Genomic DNA, 18,853 nt, shown 5'->3' on the forward strand with positions numbered 1-18,853 from the left:
GCACTTTGGCTGGGGTCAGAAAGCTCTGCACTCTCTCTCTATCCCTCTTGAAGAAGAGAACAGTATGTCCTCTTCAGTTTGACTGTTGAAAGACACAGGCTATATTCATTAGTGTTGATTCGGAAAAGTTTAATGGGGACCACAAGGGAGGAAGAAAAGTGAGCTATCGATATAGTTTATTCAGTAAATATTGATTGCTTTTTATTTATTTATTAATTTTTGTGTGTAACAGTCTGCACCTGTCACCGGCTACATTTTACATCTGGGAAACAAATTTATATCTATATATTTATTTAGACCTGACTAGATTTTAAAAGCGGGTAGCAGTGATGAAGGGAAGGAGGTGAGGAGAACATAACCCGAAATCAAGAATGCCTTCATGCCGTTATTCATAATTTCAGGGCTCCTGACCTCTGGGAGAGATGGAGGAGGAGCCCCCTTTCCAGAGTTCCCCATCCTTACAGACGGACTCAGTGTGTGTTCCCAGGGACTGGCTTTAGAAATGGCTGAAATGCCACCTGCCACCCATCAGCTGCAGCCTCCAGGGGCAGCCAGCCACCTCCGGCGGGCCCCCCCCCAAGCCAAACCCCACAGAAGATGCCATTTGTGGGGCTCTCTCATCAGTCTGCTTCCCACCGGCCCTCTTCTCTCACGCGTTATCCATTAGCAGCCACAGATCAGCCTCACCACAGGGTGACGCCACACAGGAATGCCTGAGCTGATCTTCTCTGCCCTTGAATTTCCTTGTAAGCTGCTTTTACTAGGGGGGAAAAATCACCCTGGAAAACAGTCATTACATGTTTGTCTACTTTTAAAAGACTATGACCACGAGATGAAAACAAAAGGCACCAAGCGGTTCTTTGACATAACTCCATTTAGTAAGCCTGATAAAATAGATTTGTTCAGAAAACTAGTTATCGTCAAAATGGTACCAGGCAAGAAACTTCTTGAACAATTTCAGCTCCTCCTAAGTTAGCTATGAATAGCCAAGGCTTCCATTTTATGTCTCTCTTAAAAGGAGCAATTGCATAACAGCACAAAGCTAAGTGAGACTCAGGCTCAGGACCCAACAAAAGAGGAAGCCGGGTCCTAAATTGAATCAGCATACCACTTCCTATTTTGCTGGGGACAGCTCTAATTTGAATGCATGCCCCAGTTTGTGTTGTAATTCAGACAGCATAATGTCTTGCAATGAGAAAGAGAGAGAGAGAGAGAGAGAGAGAGAGAGAGATTTTATAAATACTGCTGACCACACATTATCAGAACATTAGCCACAAATGTAATTTTTGTTAGTTTATTTGAAATGAAGAGAAGAATGAAGAGCCTACCATTTGGGTTTGGGTACAGAGAAGAACTGGAAGAAATTGTAAAATCGTGCTCCAAGAGCTACATAATATAGACACTTGGGGGCCACAGCCTTGATCCAGTTGTTGTTATTCTGTTGAGATGGGGTCCCCTGAAGTCTTGCTGACCAGGCTGGCCTGTAACACCTGGGCTAAAGCCGTGCCCCTGCCTCAGCCTTCTAAGGGTCGGGGCCATAGTGACTCTGCAAGCAGGTGAAGCTTCTCTTGGAGACAGTCAAATGTCAGCTCAATTACTCTTCAGGAGCAGGAAGTCTTATGCTGCTGGGGGAGGGGGAGATTACAGCTAAACCCCACCGTACACAATAGGACGGTTCTTGGAAAGTTATTCTGAATAGAGTATTTGTAAATGGAATTGTATTAGCATGTGTTATAGAGACTCAGTCTACAAAGGAGCCCTGCGGCGAAGCCCTTACGAAATGAAAAGGAAACTTTGTTATGCAAATAACTGCCTTTTAATTGATCCATTTTAAAGTCTGAGTTTGTAGGCATTAAATCTTAAAAAGAGCACACCTGTATGCCGCCCCTCGCTTCCCCAAGCTGGGGGCCAGGTAAATATTAGCCACCACTGTGCTCAACTCTGAAAATGCTTCAAAAAACTACTGATAGAGGCAACATTCTACCGAGTTGCGAAGACCAGGGGTCAGGCAGTTTTTTTCTGGAAAGGGTCTGTTGTAAGTACCTTTGGCTTTGAGGAGTTATGGTCTCTGTTCCGTACTGTTGTAGCCTCAAGGTCAGCCACAGAAGATGAATGAACAGGTACAGTTACGGGTGTTCGGGTCACACTTTATTCGTGAACACTGGCATTCATTGCCTCTTGTGTTTTTGAGACAGGGTCCCACGTATCCAGCCTGGTCTCAGACTGGCTAGATAGATGAAGGTGATTCTCCTGATTCTCCTGCCCAGTCCCCCTGAGTGCCGAGACTACAGGCACATGCTACCGCAATAGGTTTCCTTGCTGACTTCTGGAAGGGAGGGGTTTTAGCTAATGGAATGAGGGTTAGGAATCCACAGGCGTGTACTGGAATATGCGATATGACATTTGCCACTTGGGGGTCATGTTGGCTCATCCACAAAACTGCAACAGCCACAGCTCCTTCGTATGTAGACCGTAACCAACATAGTATGTAGTAGCCATGCATATTATTCTTAGAGTGTTCACGATCCGCAGGCAGTGCTTAGTAGATGTTTCGTAAATGTTTGTTGCACGCACAAAAGCAAAACAAGTGGCCTGCCACCAGAGTTCCAGCTACATTTGATGCCATCGGGGGGCGGGAGCTGCCAATTAATTCCCCACTCCAAGGTGCCACAACCTTTGAGCAAACTCAGCCGGAGATGGTGAAGCACACAGCCTCCTTAAGAAGTCTGCTTGCTTAGTCCAACAGGGGGCAATGGTGCACCCCAAACTGGGGCTTGAGCCTTGTAAACTTTTTTCTTTTTCTTTTTCTTTTTTCTCCCGAGGCCTTCCAATCTTTATCCAGGCAGGTTTGGTGACTGTCCTCATTGTCCCTTCTGAGTTGTGAGGCTTGTAAGCATTAACTGTTTCAGAGTCTAGCACCTATAAAACTCAGCGTTGCTTAGATGGAAGATAATTAGACGCTATCTTCTCCCACACATTTTCTGGGGTTTAGATTCTTTCTGAACACGATGGCAAGAGGGCCCCTTTCGTTTCAAGACTGTGTCTTTTTTTTTTTTCCTGCCCTTCAGAGGCAGCATCTCACTTTGTAGCTCAAGCTGGCCTCATACTTGCAAAATCCTCCTGCTGTACGACTACAGGTGCATGCCACCATGCCTGACTCTTACTTAGTTTTTGGTTATAAGGTAATGATCTTGTGTTGAAATCTCCATTGTGTTGTTTCTTTCCTTCCTTCCTTCCTTCCTTCCTTCCTTCCTTCCTTCCTTCCTTCCTTCCTTCCTTTTTTCTCTCCCTCCTTCCACCTCCTTCCTTTTTTCCCTTCCTTCCTTCCTCCTTTTCTTTCATTTGCATGTGTCTCTGTGTGTGTATGTGTGTATGTACATGCTAGGTATTTAGGCACATTCATGTGCATGCATGTGGAGGTTTAAAAGCAAAATTGGGTGTCTTCCTCAGTTGCTCTCCATGTATTGAGGCAGAGTCTCTTGTTGAACCCAGAGCTCACCAATTCTGGCTAGTCTTGCGGGCCATTAAGCCCGCCCCAGAAAGCACCTCTCTCTCACTCCTGCTTCCAAGAATTATAGGCAGCAATGAGGCCTGCCTGGCTTTTAAGTGGGTTCAGGGATTCAAATTCCAGTCCTCACTGTAAACACCTTCTCCATTGAGCCATCTCCCCAGTTCCTAGTGTTGTGTTTGGTTTTTGTTTTAACTCTGACTGCTACGGTTGTGCTTTAGTGGGCATTGGGCTTAGCAGGAGAGAACAATAAGGCATAGCTAGATGGCTCATGAAAATTTGTAATCACTGGATGGACGATGCCCTCTCAGCTGTCAGCTGTTTAAATATTCTTCTAGAGGCACAAAGCAATTTATTCTGGAAGAATATGTGCTATGCAGAAGGCTTGGTGTCTCTACATTTTGGGCTCTTGGGTAACAGAAATGTTAACCTTCTTGCCAAATGCCTAACAAGACATACGTGTTTCTTTACTGTGTCTTCTTGAATTGTCTGGGACGCATCCTCCGCAGCCTTTAAAACAGTGACCCGTGAATCCCTTCTGGTAAGATTTCACTTCTGTTTCCTCAAAGATCTGAACCTAAGGCCAGGTCCGGAGGGTAGAGTAGGCAGTAGAACGGGGGCAGCTATAACCAGTTCATGTAGGACCCCTGGTACCCCTCTTCCCTATCCATCATCACCAGATCAGGGCTGCAAGTGCTCCTGCATCTAGAGGTGGTCCTCAGGGTCCTCTTCATTAGATGTGCAGCCAGTGAGTGGTTCCTCGAGATATCGTTCTTCTTATGTGAGAGACTCCATCATTTCTTTTTTTGGTTCAGGAATTTAGGAGAATAAAGAACCTTCTCAGTGGAGACAAGTGATCTCTCTCCAGGGAATAGATAAACATTTCTGATTTTACTGCAACGGAAGAAAGCAAGACTAGCAAAGTGCATCCCACCCAAACCACTTCTGCCTAAGAGACTGAGATTCCCTTCTAAAGTGACCCAGTGCATACAGGACATTTTTATTTTTCTCCTGCCCTCAGGTGACTCGTTACTTTCTCCCTCCTATGCCCAAGGAAAGCACAAATCCCCTGTCATGACTGGCAGGGGTTAACACATGGAACTCAAGGGGGCCCTCTGCAGCTTGTCTCAGAACAAAAACTCATCAGCCTCAAGCTGCGGGTGCCAGTCTTGGAGGCCCAGAGGAAGTGGCTTATGAGAAGCCTCCGGGCCCCACCCCCAACTCCCATCCATTTCTGTCCTGTGCGCAGGTGTGTTCCCTGGAATGACAGTTCATCTTCTTGCTGTTTCTCTCCTGCAGGAAGCCACCAACAGCCCTGTCTCTAATGACAGGCGACAAAGGGGCAGCTGGTTCAGCAGCGAGGTGCTGAGCGGGCAGGCGGGGAAAATGCTACTTTTTCCTCCTCATCTGGAGAAGCCTGGGGCTCTGCCCATTATCACCATGCCACACAGGGAGGCGAGGCAGGTCATTCCAGGCTTCACCTTACATTCTCTGCTCCAGATTACCAGGGCCCTTCCTGGAGACCTTTGCCAACCTGGTACCTGGGAGCCCCCTGCATTCGTTGGCCCTCTCTCGTGACTCTCTCATTTCCAAATGGGAAGCTTCTCTGGGGTTTGAAGGCGTTGTTGTTCAGGTTCGCGGGAAGCATATGAGCAGGATGTTTTTCAGCCATACAGACAAACTGGCACATGGGGAGAGCCCCTAAAATCCCTGATATCCTTAGTTAATCAAGTCGCTGTTCTGCAGGTCCCTGTCACTGTGGATTATGGTGACTGCATTACTCTCAGAACTGCTGCAGTTCTCTCTTTTTTTTAATTAGCTCCAATTTTTTTTTTTTTAGTTTTAGAGGAAGAGGTGGGAAGAGAGGAAATAAGAGAAGGAGAGCAACGACATGTGAGGACACTGTCCCCAAGCAGGTCCCCTCCCCTCTTCCCAAATCCCAGTCTCATCACCGGCTCTCATCACCTCCCTTTTCTGTAATCCCTTCATCCTGGCTTATATAATCAACTATTTTTTATGCTTATCACATAACATCTCATTCACCCCCAAACTTTATTGAAGAAAAATACTCTTTTCTTTTCTTTTTTTTTTCCTTTCACTGTAACGCACATGTTCTATTAAACTCGGACAACACCCACTGGTTTTCTAACCTGTCAAACCCTCAGGCGAAGCTCCCTCAGAAGAAGGGAGGCTCCCTGAAGATGAGGGTGGGAGTCGGACAAACTTGCCCTCCAACCTCTCTGGCTCAGCTTGGTGGCTGAGGAGTCTTCCTTCTCCATGCCTCAGTCTCCCCTTTGAGAACTGGGATGACAGTCCTCACGCCGTCGCCTTCCAGGGAAAGCAAGTGCAGAAAGCTCTGCTCAGCCCTGGCATTTGCCTGCATAGTCTTTCCCCAAAGCGTTTTGGCATCTGAGTATTCTACCAACATTTCTTGTAGAGAAAAACAAATGTCAAAACTGCTTTTAAAAGTGTAAATCCACCAAACATATGCTCCTTTTTTCTCGTCTGAAGCCTCCGTTTCCCCTCACTTCCCCTGGGCAGGTGCTAACTTCTTTCTCCTGGCCACGTGCCCTGGTTGTGGTGTTAGCCAGAGACACAGCAGTGGCGTGGGATGGAGACCATTGGGTAGGCAGGAAGAGAAGGCCGACTAGCCAAGGGGAGAGGAGGAAACTCATTTGGCTTCTATGCTCTGCTCAAACACCCAGAGAAAGACCATGGTGTGGCTGGCTTAGGGCAGGAAGCCCTGGGACAGCCAGAGAGGGAACATACCGCCCAATGCCTAGAACCAAGAGCTGGCCAGGTCTAAGCTGCCATTGCTTGCTGCGGTCTGTAATGTGCCAAGGGTCTTACCGGTGGGCACTGCTTGTAATTCTGGGGGAGGGGCAGTACTGAATTGAACCTACTGCTGCAGGCATGCTAAGGCAAGCTCTCTACCATTGAGCTACATCCCAGCTCCTCACGTATTATTATCGTCAGTGACCAGACAGGGAAGAAGGAAGCAAGATAGTACAGTGTATGCCTGCTGGGTCCTATGGCTACGCGCTCTCTCTGCTTGGTTTTCTTGGCCTTTCTTGGTACTAGCAAAATCATACGCCCTCCTCCCAACAGCTCAGAATAACTGCTAACTAGCTTAGGCCTGCTGAACCTTCCTGGGTAGCTGCCTGTCGGCTAAGAAATTGACAGCAGCAAATTCTCACATACCATGGAAATTCAAGGCCATTACTTCTTGGTCAAAGAGGCAATGACTGCAATAAACTGGCTGACCTCAGAATGGGCAATCATGCACTCCAAGGCAATTTTGGAAATAGGATTCATGTCACTTCACACACTCACAAACTGCAGTTCCCTCTACTTCCCTCCCCCTCCACGCTACTTCCTCCTCTTCCTCCTCTCCTTTTTTCCCCCTCCCCCTCTTTCCCTCCCACCTCCTATAGTATATTCAAGGGTTTTCAAGTTAGTTCACTTTCTCCTTTAAACACTGGTCACTTACTATGGCTATTTAGAATGTAAGCTTTAAATTCTCCTGTTGTTTTATCAAGCTAACACCATGAAAGCCTCAAAATAACATCAAGATGCCAGCCCCACTGGAGAGGTCCCCGACGGCCACACTGTGCTGTCAAGTTGACAATCCTGTGCTTTAAGGCAGCTATGGAAATGGAAGAACAATGGCTGATGCATCTCTAGCTGACTGCTCATTTTATCCCTCGTGTTTCCTAAAGCCGTAGCAATTGTCTCCAGCCACACCATGAACGCTTCGGGCAAATCCAGATGGAAGCGAAGCATTACAAATACCACCCCGACTCAGAAATCATTTTGTGAACCCTGTCAGAAGGGCAGGGAGAGCATCTGGGATAGATGAAAGGAAAGGCCAAGAGAGGGACAGACAGACAGATTTTTTTTTCTTTTTAAACAAAAGCCAGGCCTTTTTTTCCCCCTTTCCCATTTCCTATTCACATCACGATTTCCCTTCAAACACAACACTGGGATTTTATGGGGCCTTCATGCTCTTTTCTCTCCTTCCCTTCTGCTCACTTCATGTTTGTTTTTATTGATCTGGGCTCTGAAAGTTGGCTGTATTTATCATGTGTTTGAAAAGCTCCATCTTCTTGCACTCTGGTCACTGGGGCTGTATTCCTGCTCACACGCGCATAACAAACACACTCCCTGTCGTCTCCCCCCTTCTCCCCTCCCTACCTGTGCCAGAGGCTCTTGTCACTCTTATTTGACCAACACACAGAAGTGTAGCTCAGAAGACTCCATGATCACAACTACCTTAATCTTTTTGTCACTTTTACTTGTGTCATCAAATTCCCATTTATCATCGGAACGCTGGCCATTTTTCAGCTCACTGGTTTCCAAGCTTGCAAAAGTGAATATTAACTCAGATGGTTGCTTACCTGCCTTCACTCCATAAGTCTAGCCCTGGAAATCTAGAGGTGCTGACAGCTTCATACAGCCAGTCACCCAGTCAAGGCATGAAAAGTTGCCAGTCAAAGGGATGATATTAACTAGGCATGGTGGTGGCGCGTGCCTGTAATCTCAACACTTTGGAGGCTAAGGCGGGAGGATCACAAAGTTGATACTGCTCTGGAGTACGTAGTGAGTCTCCGTCTCAAAAAAAAAAAAAAAAGAAAAAAAAATCAGCAAACAAACCAAGCAAAAACCAGACAAAGGGATACAATTTTGAATTTTGCTTGTCAAGTAAATAATTAGAATTTTCTCATTTTGGGAAAAGGTGGGCCTTTCTAAATTGAGTTTGGTTCAAGAAAGCCATACCAGCCTTTGTCTTGTAGAATAAGGTGTTCTCCCCCCCACCCCTCCCCAGATGGGGTCTGACATAGCCCGTGCTGGATACATAGTCAAGGCTGGCCTCGAACTCCTGATTCCCTGCCTTTGCCTTCCCAGTGTCAAGATTACATGTAACCGCCACACCCAGTTGGTCCCTTTCGCTTTCTTGGCAGTTTTGATCAAGTAAGGCGCCCCAACCCTGGGCTCACCAAGTTGGAAGCAGTTCTCGAAGCTGGTGGGTTTTCCCTTGGAGAACACGTGGGTGCAAGGGAAATGGCCTGGTTGGAAAGTGTAAGTGAAGCACTTGGCAAGTCTGTTATATCGAACAAAAATGTCTCTCCTCATTCCAAACACTGCTCAAAGGAGAAAAACCAAACCACCCACAAATCCTGGATTCTTGTTCCTAAACCTGACTGTTCCCAGGGTCCTTTATTGTCTGGACTTGATCTCCTGGTCATTTCAAAGATCTCACATCTGTCATCCTCAGAACATGTCACTTGGCTTGAACTCAGTATTCAGCACGTGGCCTGAGCAGGGCCGTGTGGAATAGGATGATCGAATTACTTTCTCTGCTGCTAGTACTTGGTAATTGTGTTATGCTGCTGGCTGTTCGGGAGGTAAAATACTCTAAGAACGCAGGTGTTTTGAAAACAGGAAGATGGAGAAGCTAGGCCACTTCTGTTGTGGGGGTTTTGAACCAGAATACAGGGGCCTTGACATTTGATTTTGTTTCTCTCTGATCCTTTGGCCAACTGCCAGTCCAATTGGCATGCAGGCATTTTGATTTCTTTCTAGTTGCTTCCTTCAGGTTTTCCTTCCTCCTCTTCTTCCCTGCACCTTGTTTCATGAGACAGCCTTTCCCTGGGCTGCAGCACACCAGTTAGGTACCAGTTAGGCACAGCAGTGAGCCCAACCCTCTGCCTATCTCCAATTCTTCTGTATTAGGATCACAGGCACACGCAACTACACTTGACTTTTTAATGAAGGTTCTGGGGCTCGAACTCATGTCCTTGTGCTTACAAGGTAAGTATTTCACCCACTGAGCCATCTTCTCAGGCCCAACTCTTTATTCTTAAGTGAACTCCAGGAATTTGGGTCTTTATTCTATAATAAATGGATATGACACATAATAAATGGATATGGACTTTGGAGCTAGGCACAGTGGGACTCAGGGCCTGGCTGTGTGACTTCAGCCAGCTGGCCATCCACGAGCTCAATCTCTTTACCTAAAACCTTCTTCTATTCATAGGAACCCAACAATTGGGATTATTTAAGTATCAAGGGTAAACACAACAGAAAAAAAAATCTCTCTGTGTGTCTCTCTGTCTTTCTCTCTCTCTCTCTTCCTTTCTTAACAGGATCTCAGGAAGCCCAAACTGATGATGTAGTCAAGGATAACCTTGAACTTCTGATCTTCCTGTCTCTATCACTTGAGTGCCAGCATTAGAGGTATGTGCTACCACACCTGATTTTTTTAAGTTATTTTTTAAAATTAAAAAGTTACTCGCTCATATATTATATCCTGACCACAGTGTCTCCTCCCCCAGTCCTCCCAGTCCTCCTCTTTCCCCCAGAGTTATCTTTGCCTTTCTGCTTCCCTTCAGAAAAGAACAGGCCTCCCAGGGATCTCAGCAGAACATGGCATAACACATTCCAATAAGAGTAGGCACAGACCCTCATATAAAGGCTGGACGAGGCAGCACAGTAGGAGGAAAAGGGTCCCAAGAGCAGGCAAAAGAGTAGAGACAGCCCCACTCGGACGGTTAGGAATCCCACAAGAACAACAAGCTACGCAACCATAATGTGTATGCAGAGGACCTAGCTCAGACCCATACAGGCTCCGTGACTGTCCCTCCAGTCTCTCTGAGCCCCTGTGAGCCCTGCTTTGATGATTCTGTGGGCTGTGCTCTCGTGGACCACACCCAAGACCTCATGTCTACATGGTGCTGAGAATGGAACCCAGGGTGCATGTTGGAGAAGCCTACTATCTGCCGCCTCGTCCTCCGTGTTCCCCAGATAAAGCATTTGCAAGCCTGTCTTTATTTTGTCCTCTAGAATCTTGTGACAAATGCCATCCAAAGTCTGAGCAGATCATGCCTAGGACCCTTTCTGGATATGCCAGTGGCACCCCTGCCTGGAGGAAGTACACTGTCTTCGGGCCAGTTTCTTCAAGGCCATTCTTGAGGAGATACTGAGCTGCAGATGCTGATCTGCTTTCTCAGCTCTTCTCTCACTGCCCTGTTTTGTTTCCCTGTCCTTCTGCTCCTTAGAAAACTATTGTGTTTGTCATTCTTGGGACAGAGAAGTTGCCTAGCCTTTCATCTTCCTACATTCCATTCTTCCAGCCGGAGGGAGCACAGCCCTCAGCACGCTGACACTTTCTGACATGTGCTTTCTGAGGATCATTTTCCCATTCAGAACCTGTCAATGTCACATGGTCATGTGACCTCTGCTAGCCACGCAAACCTCTCTCATCATGTCAGGCCTTCAGCGACACCCCCCCCCCATCCTGTCTCTCAAAATTGAGTTCAAAGTTCCAACCACCTGAAGCAAACATGTCTTGGCAAAGTGGCTTCTTGTTCTCTAAGCACCGTATCTACCCAGTAGCCTCTGCCTGGTCCTCTTTCTGCTATTTTTTTTTTTTCTCTTTCTGCTATTTATCTCAAATCCTCATGTATGGCTGTGCAGGATCAGTTACTGCACGAGGGCCCCAGGCTCAGATTGCAGTGAGGCTAAAGTCTACCTATCCCTCTACTAATGCAGCTGAAAGTCCTGGCATGGGTGTCTCTATCTAAAGTTAAGAGTGCATTCTCTAGCCATGGGTGGTGGTGATGGTTGTGGTGGCATTGACATTGGCAGCTTTTAATCCCAGCATTCAGAAGGCAGAGGCAGGTGGATCTCTGGGTTCAAGGTCAGCCTGTCCTACAGAGTGAGTTCCAGGACAGTCAGGACTGTTAAACACAGAAATCCTGTCTCAAAAAGTCAATTCAAACAAACAAACATACAAACAAGAATGTCTTTTTTTTTTTTTTTTTTTTTTTTAAACCAATATCAAGACTCCTGGTCTAAGAGTTACTGGGGCCTGTCCCTGTCACATTGAGTAGCCTCACTCTCTGATTCTTCTTTGGGACTTGGTGTGTCTATCCCTTGGTTTGAGGATGCTGCACTAACCTGAGCTCTCATACTAACTCTCCAGGTAATGTGATCCCAAAAAAGTTATCAGAACACACCAAGCTTCAGGGCCTTCTGTGGTGTAGTACGAGCTGACTTCAAATCCACAATCCTCCTGACTTCGTTTCTCAACACATGGATTACAAGGGTGTGCCACGGAGCCTAGAAGTTTCTTTGTCTTAAAGATGTCAATAAAGACCTCCCCTCAAGGGGGGAGCAGCCTTCCCAGGCCACAGAAGAAGGCAATGCAGCCACTCCTGGTGAGACCTGATAGACTAGGATCAGAAGGAAGGGGAGGAGGACTACTCTATCAGTGGACTGGGAGAGGGACATGGGTGGGGAAGAGGGAGGGTGGGATTGGGAGGGGAGGAGGGAGGAAGGTACAGGGGGGATACAAAGTGAATAAACTGTAATTAATAAAAATAATTAAATTAAAAAAAAGATGTCGATAAAGCAAGACATGGTGACTCACATCTGTAATATCAGCATTTGAGAATCTTTGGTAGAAGGATTGCCGTGAGTTCAAGCCAGCTTGGGCTACAGTGTAAGACTCTATCAAAAACAAAAGAAAGAAAGAAAGAAAGAAAGAAAGAAAGAAAGAAAGAAAGAAAGAAAGAAAGAAAGGAAGGAAGGAAGGAAGGAAGGAAGGAAGGAAGGAAGGAAGGAAGGAAGAAAGAAAGAAAAGAAAGAAGGAAAGAAGCCTGAGGCCAGTGGTGGCACATGCCTTTAATCCCAGCACTTGGGAGGCAGAGGCAGGTGGATCTCTGTGAGTTTGAGGTCAGCCTGGGCTACAGAGCAAGTCCAGGACAGCCAGGGCTCTACAGAGAAACCCTGTCTCAAAAAACATACATACATACATACATAGGAAAAACTAATAGTCCATTGTCATAGTGTTTGGGATAATGAAGTAAAATGTTTATTTCAACCATTTGGTAAGTGCCTGGTACTTCACCAAATAATTAATGGACATTAATTATTGGGACTTTTAAGACATTAACATACTTACTTTTCTCAGCACCTAATAAGGAGGTAAGAGTGTGAAAATGTAACTCCTTCAGCCAGGTTGCCAGGTAAAACACAAAGTGCCCAATTAAACTTTAATTTCAGATAAATAAGTTATTAGTATGTGCATATCGCGAATGTTTACCTACGCCACAGGAATCTCTTAAGCGGTAGACTGTCGTCCTGCTGAGAATAACGGCCATGAGCCCTCTGCTCCTGCCTCCCTCTCGGCTCCACTTTCCCTGCTATTCTCTCCTTACACAAAATCTGCCCTTGAAACCTGGGCAGACTGCTCGCAATCAGCTGGCAGCTGTGGAAGGAAATCTGTAGAATTCTTATTATGAATATTTATTTATTTATATATTTGTTTGCATTTTTGGGACAGAACTCGGGGCCCCTGTGCAAGCTAGGCACGTGGTCTGCCACTGAGCCACATCCCCAGGTGTGAGGGGAGGGTTGCATGCAGAGGTCTGTATTCCTGCCTCCTATGAGCCACAGAAGATCTCACCTCCTAAGGTGGCCATGTCTCTCCCTGGGGTGATTTTGGTGTACTTAATACTTGTGGGTCAAAGTTGTTAGGCTCTCTAAGCTATTTCCATCATGGGCAGAGCATGCATCCTCCAGGACTCTTCGGTATTCTGAGGCTTCCCTTGTGATTATTCTGGCATTTCATATCGTTATTTCAGAATCACTACCCACTTCCTCATACCTATAACTTGTCACACGCTTTCCTGTTCGGCATTTGCACCACAGCGCAAAATTCCTGGGCACCAGCCCTAGAAAATCATTAGTAATCCCATCACGTAGCAACCAGGTTGACATTTGCCTTTGTCGCCCATGTGTGTAGTCCTGGTGACAAATACTCTTTGAATGGCTGATGACACCACATCCTATGTGATTTGTGTCTTCCTAGAACCTCGCTTCTTCCTGAAACCATCTTAGAGGAAGTTACAAAACCACCAACAGTCCTCTCTGCTCTCTCTCTTTCTCTCTGTCCTCCTTTTAATATTCTCTCACTTCAAATATCCTGTCACCGACCCTCCTGCCCAGACCTTTCCCTTCATGTCGTGAAGTGGCCTTTTCTTTCCAGGTTATTTTCAGTGGCTTGGCTTCGTGGAACTCTTTCCGGACTCTGTTTATTTGGTTTGGTTTTGTCTCAGGGGAAGTCTCACACAATTACCCTGGCCCCCCCAGAACTCGCTATGTACTCAGGCTGGCCTCAAACTTGCTATTCTACTGCCTCTGCCTCTTGAGTGTTGGCATTACACATATATCCCAAGCCAAGCAGGGACACCTGACTGTGGAGTGTCTTCTTAAGGTGTTTCAGACACCTTACTTTGGGTGCCTCCTTGCTTTAGGTGGTGCTGGGAATCATAGCCCTGAGTCTTTGGTTTGCTAGAAACTGCTCTACCCACTAAGCTACATTCCCTAGCACCGGGAGCATCTGTCTCAACACCTCATGCATTCATTCAACAACCCCTCTCAAGCTTTACTCTCTGCCAGGCGCTGTGCTGAGCATGGAGACTCAGAAAGGACTAGAACTTGGGGTGGGGTGGGGTGGGGGGGGTGGCGTGGGGGGGGGCTCACAGCTTTGTCAGAAGGATAGATCAGTCAACCAAAGATGTGGGCCATGTTGATAAAGGAACCCAATTGCACGTGTCAAGAAGTTCAAAGGAAAGGCTTCCCCAGTCAACTGGCAACTGAGCCCAGTCTTGCAAACTAGAAGGTGTTTCCACTGCTGTGGCTTTCTGGACACAAATGGCTCTATTCCCAGAACTGCAATCCCAAACAAACCCTTCTCCCCCTGAGCTATTTCTTACCAGGAGAAAAGTAACGAACACTCCTGTCCTTTTCCATCTGATTCTTCCAGTGGTGACATCTTTAGCGCACAGTGCAATATCAAAACTAGAAAACTCTGTGCTACAGACAATGGCAGAAACCAGCCTATGTCATCAGCTCCGTGTCTCTACCTACTCATTTGTTCCTAATAGCCAGAAGTATCGTGAGTAAAAAGAACCAAAGTGGTATATAACCTGTAAGGCTCAAGGGTCAAGAGTGTGGTGTTTTCAGAAGGTTTTCTTTCCTGGGACCACATGTAATCTGCACCAACATTCTATGATCAGACCAAGCACCTCACTGTTCACTTGGCTTTCTTCTTGTCAGGGAGGATGATGAAGGCACACAGGTTGCTCTATGGTTCACATCTGTGTCATGGTTAGAACACAAGGATCAGAAAAAGGAGGCAGTGTTTCTGGTCACACTGCCTACCAACCCAGGTCTTGCCAACTTCAAACCCAAGCTCCTGTTAGGACATCTCTTTGGTGATGGGTAGTTCCAGCCATTGCCTACACAGCAGAGAGCTAGCAGGTTAGAAGGAAGCCAGCATTCTTACTGCTGACTCCATCTAACTTATAAGTAGAGAAAATTTCAGAGGGATGTAGAGCTCCCCAACGCAGCAGGCCCTCCATAAATGCCAGGGATAGAATCAGACTGATTTCCAGACAGGCACATTTCGCAAAAGTAGAAACAGACACAGCCAGTACCCAGAAGTCTCTTTGCTTCTAGGAAATAGACACGCCATCACAGAAAATGTCGCTGGCTTGTTGGTAATGGTGGCTGTTCATCCACCAGGGTTCAGCCAAGGCAAATAACCCATTGTTAATGGAGGGAGAGAGTTCCCTGTGTTTCAGCTTTAAGTGGTAATTTGCAAACGGGTAAATATAGAATGAATTTCTTTCTCCCTTGGAGACAAATGGGTTCTGGTTCTCAAGAGCTAATATATCTGGCAAGAAGTAGAAAACAAAAAATAAGAAACAAACAAACCAGGTATTTTGCCTGTTAAGGTTTGAAAAGTAAATGGAACATTATTTTTGACAGCTTGGGGAGAGGGGTTGGCCTGCTTCTCAAGCTCTTGATTGATTGAACGTGGGTTTTAAGTTTTTATCTTAATTTTTTACATGTATGTGTGTGTGTGCGCACCATATGTGTGCTGCTGCCCCCAGAAGCCAGAAGAGAGTATTGGACTCCCTAAAGCTGGAGTTACAGACAGTTGTGAGCTGTTTGATGCAGGCATCAGGAACAAACCCTGGGTCTCTGGCAAGCATAACAAGTGTCCCTGAGTCATCTGTCCAGCCCCTAAAGAAGGCTATTTATTTATTTATTTATTGGTCGCTTATTTGTTTTCGAGACAGTATTTCATGTACCCCTGGCCTCTACTTGATGTGTAGTGGAGAATGATTCTGAACTTCTGATCCTCCTGCCTCCACTTCTCAAGTGTTAGGATTACAGGTATGCACCCCCCACGCCTGGCTTATGCGGTGCTGGGGATCAAATTCAGGGCTCTGTGGATGCTAGGGCTGAGCGAGAACTCCTGGAAAGAAGCTGTGCCCGCAGATACTGAATGGTTGCTTTAGCACCTCAGCACTGTAGAGAGGTTGGAATGTTGCAGGCCCAGCGGCTAATTACCTTACCCTGGGCCAGAGACCTTTGCAATAGCCATTCCTTGGCTACCTCTGCGTCAGAACTAACATCTTGTGACTAATATATAAAAATCCTTTTAGAGCCTATCAACTCAGAAGACTGTTAGCTTCCACCGACCCCAAAGCCAAGCTAGCAGTTTGGGCCTATAGAAAAGCTTCCCCCATGTCTCTGTCCCTGCCTCTCCGGTGTACCCACCAATGTATTTTAATTCTGCCTTGATTTATGACTTTCTTTGTTCTATAAAACTGTAAGACTTCATGGAACTGCTTCCAAACTGGAACGTGGAATTTGAGGTATCCTGTCAGTGTTTCCAGGCCACGGTCCCTCAAAATGGCTCCAGATTAAACCATCTCTTGCTTCCTTTAAGACGAAAGCTGTGGTTTTTGCGTCAACATGGACAAGCACTCTGCCAACTGGACCAATTTATTTCGTGTGCCTGCACTTTTTCCTTGACGTCCTCACACAGAGTCAACAGCTTCAGAAAAGGAGGCCTGAGAGCAATTTGCAGTTAGGAGGACAAACTCCAGGCCAAATGTGACAGGCCTGAAGCCTGGGGTCTCCTTACTCCGCAGAGAGATGTCAGCCATCAAAGGGTGAGAAAGAACAGTGTGCATGCGGCAAAGGTAAAGAAAACAGCTGAAATCAAAGTGTGAGAGAAAAAAAATGTCGACTTTGATCCACCTCAGCATATGGCTCTGTTCCTGCTGTCCTTCCAAGCAATGTAGCTGGGGCATTCACATCTGACCCCATATGTTTGTTGAGAGGAGGAGACACAGCCCCTACTTTGAGATGTGTGCAGTGGCCTATCCAGAACCCACTCTCCAGGCTGACAGAAACACCGCCAGATGTGACAGAAAGGAGCCTCCTTTCATGAGCCGTTTAAATTCTGGAAATCCCTCCTGAATCTAGACTACTGCGGGGGACTGTTTTTACCAGGGGCTTTCAACCCCGGCTCTGAGGCACATCAGAGGCATTCTCACAGAAGCCCCCACAGCAATGGAAGTCTTCAGGCAATGCCAGGAGCCCAAGGCCATGTGGCGGCAGAGAGGGTGGGGCTTCCTGCGGCCATGCCCCCCAAGTGCTAAGCAAGCATTGCGGCAGACAGGACAGAATGAAAATGTGTTCAGTTTGGCGGCTGCTTTCTCTTCTTTTTTCAGCTTTCACAGGAGAGGGAGAGAGAGAGAGAAAAAGAGGAAGGGAGGCAGGGTGGGGGGAGTAAGGAGGAAAAAAGAAAAAAAAAACAAGGAGAAAAAAAGGTCCCTTCTTGGGGGCGGGGGGTGGCATTTGTCCTGAATTCTCCTTGTGCCTCTGCCTCTGAAAGCCAATGTCCACCTTTGCTGACACCCTGGGCTTGATCCCATCTGGGGCCAGCACAGGGTGGCAGTCTCTGCCTCAATCTTTCTGCACTCTCCCTTCCCCATTCCAATCACGATAAATATATTTATACTCACTTGATTATGTCAGCCAGACAATGCCACCCTAATTGGCAGTGATCAGGGCTCCAGAACTGCTCGGTTGAACCTGCTGACTCTCTACCAGGCAGAGCACCGAGGGGGCCCGCTGATGCAGTCCCCATCAACAGTTTCCAGTGGAATGAAAAGCAATCCCCGACTCCTGCATGGCAATCAGCGCATTTTCCAAACAGTTCCTAAGAGCCAGTCTGAGGGAACTCTCCTCCCCCTTCCCCCTATCCTTTCCCCCTCCTCTATCCCACCCTCCTCCCCACTCTACCCCCCTTTTTACCTACCTCTCCACTCCCCACCCCCTGCTGGTGCACTTAGGTTAAAACAAACCCAGAGCTACCTCTTTGGCTGGGCTCTTTTGTTCTTTGTCTTTGTCTTTTTTTTTTTTTTTTTCCTCCCCCTTTTACTGGGCTTCTGGAGCTAACTGTCATTTTTGGTTCTTGGGTCTTTGTAGATTTCAGGGACAGCTGGCATACACTTTACTGCGTTTGCTAGCTCTGGTATTTGTAGCTCTGCTAGCTTCGCTCTCCGAGCCTGTTAACGCACCACATACATAATTTATGCTTTGCATAATTTGGAACTTGAGTGCATAGGTTTATTTTGACATTTGTTCAACTTCACAGTGCCCATCATAGGTAATGATGCAACACATAGTCATGGAATGAATGAATGTGCCAAGGAGGCACAGACAACCATCATTCATTCATTCATTCATTCATTCACTTACCAGACACTGAATGTTTAGTAGGTACCTAAGCACTGTTAGATGCTGAGAATTTAGTCACGCACGCCCAGGGGTCCTGCCTCCCAGGGAGTTCATCTCTGAGGTATGAAAGGCAGATACATAAATAGGCAACTGCTATTTTATTATTATGAGTGGAGCAGGGCATAGGGGCGCGCGCTTTGAATTCTAGCACTTAGGAGGCTGAGGCAGAACGATTCCGAGTTAAACACTAGCTTGGGCTACACGGTGGGACCCTATCTTAAAATAAAAAAAAACAAAATTACACAGCACTTGGGAAGTAGAGGCAGGAGGATCAGGAGTTCAAAGCCAGTCCTAAACAACAACAGAGACGCGGTGACAAGACCCTATGCAGACGGGTTAGAACTCCAACAAGAGAGGTTGGTCCCCAGCAGGACACAGTGAAGCATCTCCGCAAGCCTGACAGTGAAGAGGCAGATAAATACTTGTGTGTGCATGTATGTGTGTGCGCTGAGTATGTGCGCTTGTCTTTGTGTGTTCATTCGTGCTTTTTTTTTGTTGTTGTTTTTGAGACAGGTTTTCTCACTGGTCTGGGGCTTACCAAGTAGACCAGTTTGACTGCCAGAGACCCTCTTGTCTCCCCCACACAGCACTATGCCCAGCACTTTTATGGAGCTTTAGGGATGAAACTCAGGTCCTACTGACTGAGCTGCCAGCCAGCTCAGGTAGGTACTTCAA

General features: G+C 46.7%; 1 protein-coding gene across 1 annotated transcript in view; it reads right to left on the reverse strand.

Annotated features, from left to right (window-relative positions):
- The window catches only part of Grap2 (GRB2 related adaptor protein 2), a 73,338-nt gene that overhangs the window by 26,312 nt on the left and 28,173 nt on the right, over nucleotides 1-18,853 (reverse strand). The gene's annotated exons all lie outside the window — the stretch shown is intronic.

The sequence above is a fragment of the Meriones unguiculatus genome, chromosome 8, assembly GCF_030254825.1.
Source record: "Meriones unguiculatus strain TT.TT164.6M chromosome 8, Bangor_MerUng_6.1, whole genome shotgun sequence".
In the NCBI taxonomy this organism is placed as follows: Eukaryota; Metazoa; Chordata; class Mammalia; order Rodentia; family Muridae; genus Meriones; species Meriones unguiculatus.